The sequence below is a fragment of the Bufo bufo genome, chromosome 9 (genome assembly GCF_905171765.1).
Source record: "Bufo bufo chromosome 9, aBufBuf1.1, whole genome shotgun sequence".
Taxonomy (NCBI): domain Eukaryota; kingdom Metazoa; phylum Chordata; class Amphibia; order Anura; family Bufonidae; genus Bufo; species Bufo bufo.
In genome coordinates this window covers 197193220-197201160 of record NC_053397.1, presented here as the reverse complement: position 1 = coordinate 197201160, position 7941 = coordinate 197193220, and positions in this window count along the sequence as shown.

Genomic DNA, 7941 nt, shown 5'->3' with positions numbered 1-7941 from the left:
ATTATGACGGAATGAATAACGGAATGCCTCCCGTCATAGAATTGCGTTATGGTCCGTGGTAACTGAATCCATAACGCAATTCACCTTTTACCGACAAACGAAGCGTGAACGAATTTCATAAGCGGAAATTCGCTCATCTCTGATTATAAGTAATTTTATATCTGTAGCTCAATATACTGGTAATAACTCATGATCGGCATTTAGGGTCCATTCACACGTCCGTAAGTGTTTTGCAGATCCGCAAAACATGGACACTGGCAATGTGCGTTCTGCATTTTGAGGACCGCACATTGCCGGCACTTAATAGAAAATGCCTAATCTTGTCCGCAGTTGCGGACAAGAATAGGACATGTTCTATTTTTTTCGGGAACGGAATTGCGGTCCCCGAAGTGCGGATCCCCAATTCCGCATCCGTGCAGCACATAGTGCAGCCCCATAGAAATGAATGGGTCCGCAATTCCGTTCAGCAAAATGCGGAATAGAATTGCGGACGTGTGAATGGAGCCTTAGGCCTCATGCACACGACCGTATTTTGTTTCATTTTTTTTGCGGATAGGATGCGGACCCATTCATTTCAATGGGTCCGCAAAAAACGCGGACAGCACACCGTGTGCTGTCCGCATCAGTATGTCCGTTCCGTTGCTCGGCCAAAAAAATAGTGCATGTCCTATTTTTTGTGGACAAGGATAGGCATTATTACAATGGATCCGCAAAAAAAAAAACGGATCCGCAAAAAAAATGGATGCCATACGGAACGTCATCCGTTTTTTTTGCGGACCGCAAAACACATGCGGTCGTGTGCATGTAGCCTTACTCTGAGCTTTAAAACGATGATAATTACCATCAAAATAATCTAATCAAGTAAAACCATCCTAAAAAAAATTACGAACACATCTATTTTTTTTCACAGACACAGGAAAAAAGTCGCCTATTTTTTTGGACTGTCCAGTAATTTCTGGACGATTGTCAACCTGTGCACGTCTCGTCATAAATTAGGCGCTTTCTCCACCAGCACAGGGGGGAAACAAAGGACCCCCCCCCCCCCAATGTTGTTTTCATTTTAGTTGGAAAGAAGACCATTATCCAGTGTTCAAAGTGAAAATTAAAACGGTATTCCGGTTAGATTGTTATCCCCTATACACAGGATAGGGAATAACTATTAGATTAGTGGGGGTCCTACCACTGGGACCCCCACTGATCACAAGAACAGGGACCCTGTACCCCCTGCAGCCCTCCTGAAATGAATGGAGCAGCCGCTTCATTTATTTCTATGTGAATTCTGGAGATAGGTGAGCGCTGTACTCGGCCATCTCCGGAACTCCCATAGAAATGGATGGAGTGGCCACGTACATTTGCAACTGGACAATCCGTGGGCTGCAGGGTCCCCGCTCTCATAATCGTTGGAGTCCCAGCAGTAGGACCCCCACAGATCTAATAGTATCCTGTGGATAGGGGATAATTTACTGCAACCAAAATAACCCTTTAAAGAGGTTGTGTCATTTCAAGCAAATGGCATTTATCATGTAGAGAAAGTTAATACAAGACACTTACTAATGTATTGTCATTGTCCATGTTGCCTCCTTTGCTGGCTGGATTCATTTTTCCATCACATTAAATACTGCTTGTTCCTATGGTTACGACCACCCTGCAATCCAGCAACAGTGGTCGTGCTTGCATCCTATAGGGAAAAGGGCCAGGTAATGTGCACTCCCGTAGTTCCGGCTACCAGAGCAGCCGGCTCTAATTTCCTATAATGTACTAATACATTAGTAAGTGCCTCATATTAAGGCCTCTTTCACACGACCGTATGGCTTTTTCAGTGTTTTGTGGTCCGTTTTAAATGGATCCGTTGTTCCGTTTTTTTGTTTCCGTTGTGTTTCCGTTCCGTTTTTCCGTATGCCATATACAGTATACAGTAATTTCATAGAGAAAATTGGGCTGGGCATAACATTTTCAATAGATGGTTCCGCAAAAAAACGGAACGGATACGGAAGACATACGGATGAATTTTCTGTATGCATTCCGTTTTTTTTGCGGACCCATTGACTTTAATGGAGCCACGGAATGTGATTTGCGGCCAAACTTAGGACATGTTCTATCTTTCAATGGAACGGAAAAACGGAAATACGGAGTACATTTTGTTTTTTTTGCGGAACCATTGAAATGAATGGTTCCGTATATGGACCGTATACGGAACGCAAAAAACGGCCCGCAAAACAAAAAAAAAAAACGGTCGTGTGAAAGAGGCCTAAGGCTAAATGCATACGACCGTATGTGTTTTGCGGTCCGCAAATTGCGGATCCGCAAAATAAAACTGATGCCATCCGTATGCCATCCGTTTTTTTAGTTTTTTTTTTTGTGGATCCATTGTAACAATGCCTAAAACGGACAAGAATAGGACATGTTCTATTTTTTTTTGCGGGGCTACGGAATGAAAATACTGATGCGGACAGCACACGGTGTGCTGTCCGTATTTTTTGCGGACCCATTGAAATAAACAGGTCCGCATCCTATCCGCAAAAAAAAGGAACGGACACAGAAACAAACAACGTTCGTGTGCATGTAGCCTAACTTTGTCTACATGATAAATGCCATTTGTTGAAGTGAGACGACCTCTTTAAGTAATCTTTTAGAAATGGACCTAATTTTTTAAGACATCTGTATCGTTAATGTTTCCAAAAGTGTGCCTGCAAATATTTGTATTACCAAAATATTTAATTTGGCAAAACTTTCTGGGGGAAACATGCCAGCTTGTCACAGAAATTATGCTCAAATGCTATATTGTTAGCACACTCTGGTGGTAGAAACTGGTTACTGCATATGAGACAATTAGGATAGAATACATAGGATAGATTAGATCAATTATCGTGGTCTGTACTGTGACATCACTGTGTTTATTATCCCTGTACTGTGACATCACTGTGTTTATTATCCCTGTACTGTGACATCACTGCATTTATTATCTCTGTACTGTGACATCACTGTGTTTATTATCCCTGTACTATGACATCACTGTTTTATTATCCCTGTACTGTGACATCACTGTGTGTATTATCTCTGTACTGTGACATCACTGTGTTTATTATCCCTGTGACTGTGTTTATTATCCCTGTACTGTGACATCATTGTTTTATTATCTCTGTACTATGACATCGCTGTGTGTATTATCCCTGTGCTGTGATATCACTGTGTGTATTATCTCTGTACTGTGACATCACTGTGTTTATTATCTCTGTACTGTGAGATCGCTGTATTTATTATCCCTGTACTGTGACATCACTGTGTTTATTATCTCTGTACTGTGACATCACTGTGTTTATTATCTCTGTACTGTGACATCACTGTGTTTATTATCCCTGTACTATGACATCACTGTGTTTATATCCCTGTACTATGACATCACTGTGTTTATATCCCTGTACTATGACATCACAGTTTATTATCCCTGTACTGTGACATCACAGTGTTTATTATCCCTGTGCTGTGACATCACTGTGTGTATTATCTCTGTACTGTGACATCACTGTGTTTATTATCCCTGTGACTGTGTTTATTATCCCTGTACTGTGACATCATTGTTTTATTATCTCTGTACTATGACATCACTGTGTGTATTATCTCTGTACTGTGATATCACTGTGTGTATTATCTCTGTACTGTGACATCACTGTGTTTATTATCTCTGTACTGTGACATCACTGTGTTTATTATCCCTGTACTATGACATCACTATGTTTATTATCTCTGTACTGTGACATCACTGTGTTTATTATCCCTGTACTGTGACATCACTGTGTTTATTATCCCTGTACTATGACATCACTATGTTTATTATCTCTGTACTATGACATCACTGTGTGTATTATCTCTGTACTGTGATATCACTGTGTGTATTATCTCTGTACTGTGACATCACTGTGTTTATTATCTCTGTACTGTGACATCACTGTGTTTATTATCCCTGTACTATGACATCACTATGTTTATTATCTCTGTACTGTGACATCACTGTGTTTATTATCCCTGTACTATGACATCACTATGTTTATTATCTCTGTACTGTGACATCACTATGTTTATTATCCCTGTACTGTGACATCACTGTGTTTATTATCCCTGTACTGTGACATCACTGTGTTTATTATCCCTGTACTGTGACATCACTGTGTTTATTATCCCTGTACTGTGACATCACTATGTTTATTATCCCTGTACTGTGACATCACTGTGTTTATTATCCCTGTACTGTGACATCACTGTGTTTATTATCTCTGTACTGTGACATCACTGTGTTTATTATCTCTGTACTGTGACATCACTGGTTTATTATCTCTGTACTGTGACATCACTGGTTTATCATCTCTGTACTGTACATTATTTCATTACACTGACACCCTGTCCCAGTTTTTCTATGCCACCCATGGTTACATTTTACTCCTTGGTCGCAATATATAAAATTGTATTATGTACGAATAAATACGAATAATGTGTCATAAAGTGTGTATCAAAAAATAGCATCACTTGAAAAATGTATCTATAGTGCCTTTAAAAAAAAGAATATTCCAGGGGTGTAGCTATAAGGGAAGCAGGGGAAGTGGCTGCTTTGGGGCCTAAACTCAGTAGGGGCCCACCCAGGATGAGGACTAAAATATTTTATTGTCGGGGTCCCCACAATAGTATTTTAAAAGGACATTATATATAGTGACACTGGAGAAAATGGATGGAGCGGCTGATGGGCCTCGTCTGAGAGCAGGTGTGTGAAGTGAAAAAAAAGATACATGGCTTTCAAAATTGTTAATAAATAAAAATCTGGAAAGTGTGGTGTGCATTTGTATTCAGCCCCCCAAGTCAATTCTTTGTAGGACTACCTTTTGCTGCAATTACAGCTGCAAGTCTTTTGGGGTCTCTACCAGCTTTGCACATCTAGAGGCTGAAATTATTGCCCATTCTTCTTTGCAAAATAGCTCAAGCTCAGTCAGATTGGATGGAGAACGTCTGTGAACAGCAACTTTCAAGTCTCGTCACAGATTCTCAATGGGATTTAGGTCTGGACTGGGCCATTCTAACACATGAACATGCTTTCATCAAACCCATTCCATTGTAGCTCTGGCTGTATGTTTAGGGTTGTTGTCCTGCTGGAAGGTGAACCTCCGCCCCAGTCTCAAGTCATTTGCAGCCTCTACCAGGTTTTTCTCCAGGATTGTGCTGTATTTAGCTCCATCCATCTTCTCATGCACTCTGACCAGCTTCCCTGTCCCTGCTGAAGAAAAGCCTCCCTGCAGCATGATGCTGCCACCACCATGTCTAACAGTGGGGATGGTGTGTCCAGGGTGCTGTGCAGTGTTAGTTTTCCGCCACACATAATGTTTTCCATTTAGGCTAAAAAGTTCAACTTTGGTGTCATCTGACCAGAGCACCTTCTTCCACATGTCTTCTGTGTCCCCTACACGGCTTGTGGCAAACTGCAAACAGGACTTATTGCAGCTAGCTTTCAAAACTGGCTTTCTTCTTGCTGCTCTTCCATAAAAGACAGATTTGTGGAGTACACGACGAATAGTTGTCCAAGGCACTGTATACCCATAGTCTTGTATTTTTTTCTTTTTTCGATGGGATAATTTGGTGGTAGAAAACCTGTAGAAAAATTAGTGCAAACCTTAAAACTAATATCTAATATACACCCAGCTGCACTTCATACATACCATTTTATATATATATATATATATATATATACACTCAACAAAAATGTAAACGCAACACTTTCGGTTTTGCTCCCATTTGGCATGAGCTGAACTCAAAGATCTGAAACATTTTCTACATATACAAAAGACCCATTACTCTCAAATAGTGTTCACAAATCTGTGTCAGTGGGCACTTCTCCTTTGCCGAGATAATCCATCCCACCTCACAGGTGTGGCATATCAAGGTGCTGATCAAGACCCATTAATCTCAAATATTGTTCACAAATCTGTGTTAGTGAGCACTTCTCCTTTGCCGAGATAATCCATCCCACCTCACAGGTGTGGCATATCAAGGTGCTGATCCAGGACATCCCAAACATGCTCAATGGGTGACATGTCCGGTGAGTATGCTGGCCATGCAAGAACTGGGATGTTTTCAGCTTCTAGGAATTGTGTACAGATCCTTGCAATATGGGGCCGTGCATTATCATGCTGCACCATGAGGTGATGGTCGTGGATGAACGGCACAACAATGGGCCTCAGGATCTCGTCACGGTATCTCTGTGCATTCAAAATGCCATCAATAAAATGCACCTGTGTTCATTCTCCATAACATATGCCTGCCCATACCATAACCCCACCGCCACCATTGGCCACTCGAACCGCAACGTTGACCTCAGCAAACCGCTCACCAACACAACGCCATACACACTGTCTGCCATCTGCCCTGAACAGTCAAAACCGGGACTCATCTGTGAACAGAACGCCTCTCCAACATGCCAGACGCCATCGAATGTGAGCATTTGCCCACTCAAGTCAGTTACGACGACGAACTGCAGTCCGGTCCAGACCCCGATGAGGACGACGAGCATGCAGATGAGCTTCCCTGAGACGGTTTCTGACAGTTTGTGCAGAAATTCTTTGGTTATGCAAACTGATTGTTGCTGCGGCTGTCCGGGTGGCTGGTCTCAGACGATCATGGAGGTGAACATGCTGGATGTGGAGGTCCTGAGCTGGTGTGGTTACACGTGGTTTGCGGTTGTGAGGCCGGTTGGATGTACTGCCAAATTCTCTGAAACGCCTTTGGAGACGGCTTATGGTAGAGAAATGAACATTCATTGCACGGACAACAGCTCTGGTAGACATTCCTGCAGTCAGCATGCCAATTGCACGCTCCCTCAAACATTGCGACATCTGTGGCATTGTGCTGTGTGATCAAACTGCACATTTCAGAGTGGCCTTTTATTGTGGGCAGTCTAAGGCACACCTGTGAAATATTTATGCTGTCTAATCAGCACCTTGATATGCCACACCTGTGAGGTGGGATGGATTATCTCGGCAAAGGAGAAGTACTCACTGACACAGATTTAAACAGATTTGTGAACAATATTTGAGAGCAATGGGTCTTTTGTGTATGTAGAAAATGTTTCAGATCTTTTAGCAAAATGGGAGCAAAATCAAAAGTGTTGCGTTTATATTTTTGTTCAGTGTATATATATATATATATATATATACATATACACACACACTAACCTAAAGAATACCAGCGCCACAGTGTATAACGCAGGCGCGCCGGACTGCAGACACTGCTGGCAGTTTGGGAGTTAATTCCCACTGTCGTCCTGCTGTAGGAACATAGCTGGTAAGTGCTCGCTCCCCCCCTCCCTTGGGGGGGGCAGGGTAATAGGTGAAGTCACCACCCCTTAGAGTTAATAAAAAGGAGGGTCATCCCTGTGTCCTGCCTCTCAGTTTCCGGCACCTCTGGAAGGAAGCTTCCTAACAAGGTATGGCCGACGACAGAGCCCTCCTGGCAGCCCTAGCTGCTAGAGTCCAGGAGAACCCAGCTTTCCTAACATCCCTCATTGCTGGCTTGCAGGAGCCCCCTCCTGCTTTGCCTGCAGGGGACTCTTTAGTTTCTGGCCGCCCTAAACGGCGTACTAGAGCCCCAGCCAGACTCAGCTCTCCCTCCCTCCCTCCTCCACGTGTGAGAGGTTCAAAGCGGGGGGGCGCAGCCTCCAGCGTGTGTGCAGGAGTGTTATCAGCTCAGCCTGCAGCACGTTCTGGTCTCCCGCCCCCTGCTTCTTTCATTAACCCCCGAGCTTCCTCTGTCCCCTTGCCCGAGCTAGTGCCTAGTAACAGGGCTAGTGTGCACACATCTGCTGTGATCTCTGCCCCCACTCTGGCACTAAGTGCCCAGGCATCCCAGGTCCCTGCAGCGCAGCATACAGCTGCGCTCACCTGTGTTAATGAGCGGGGTAGCGAT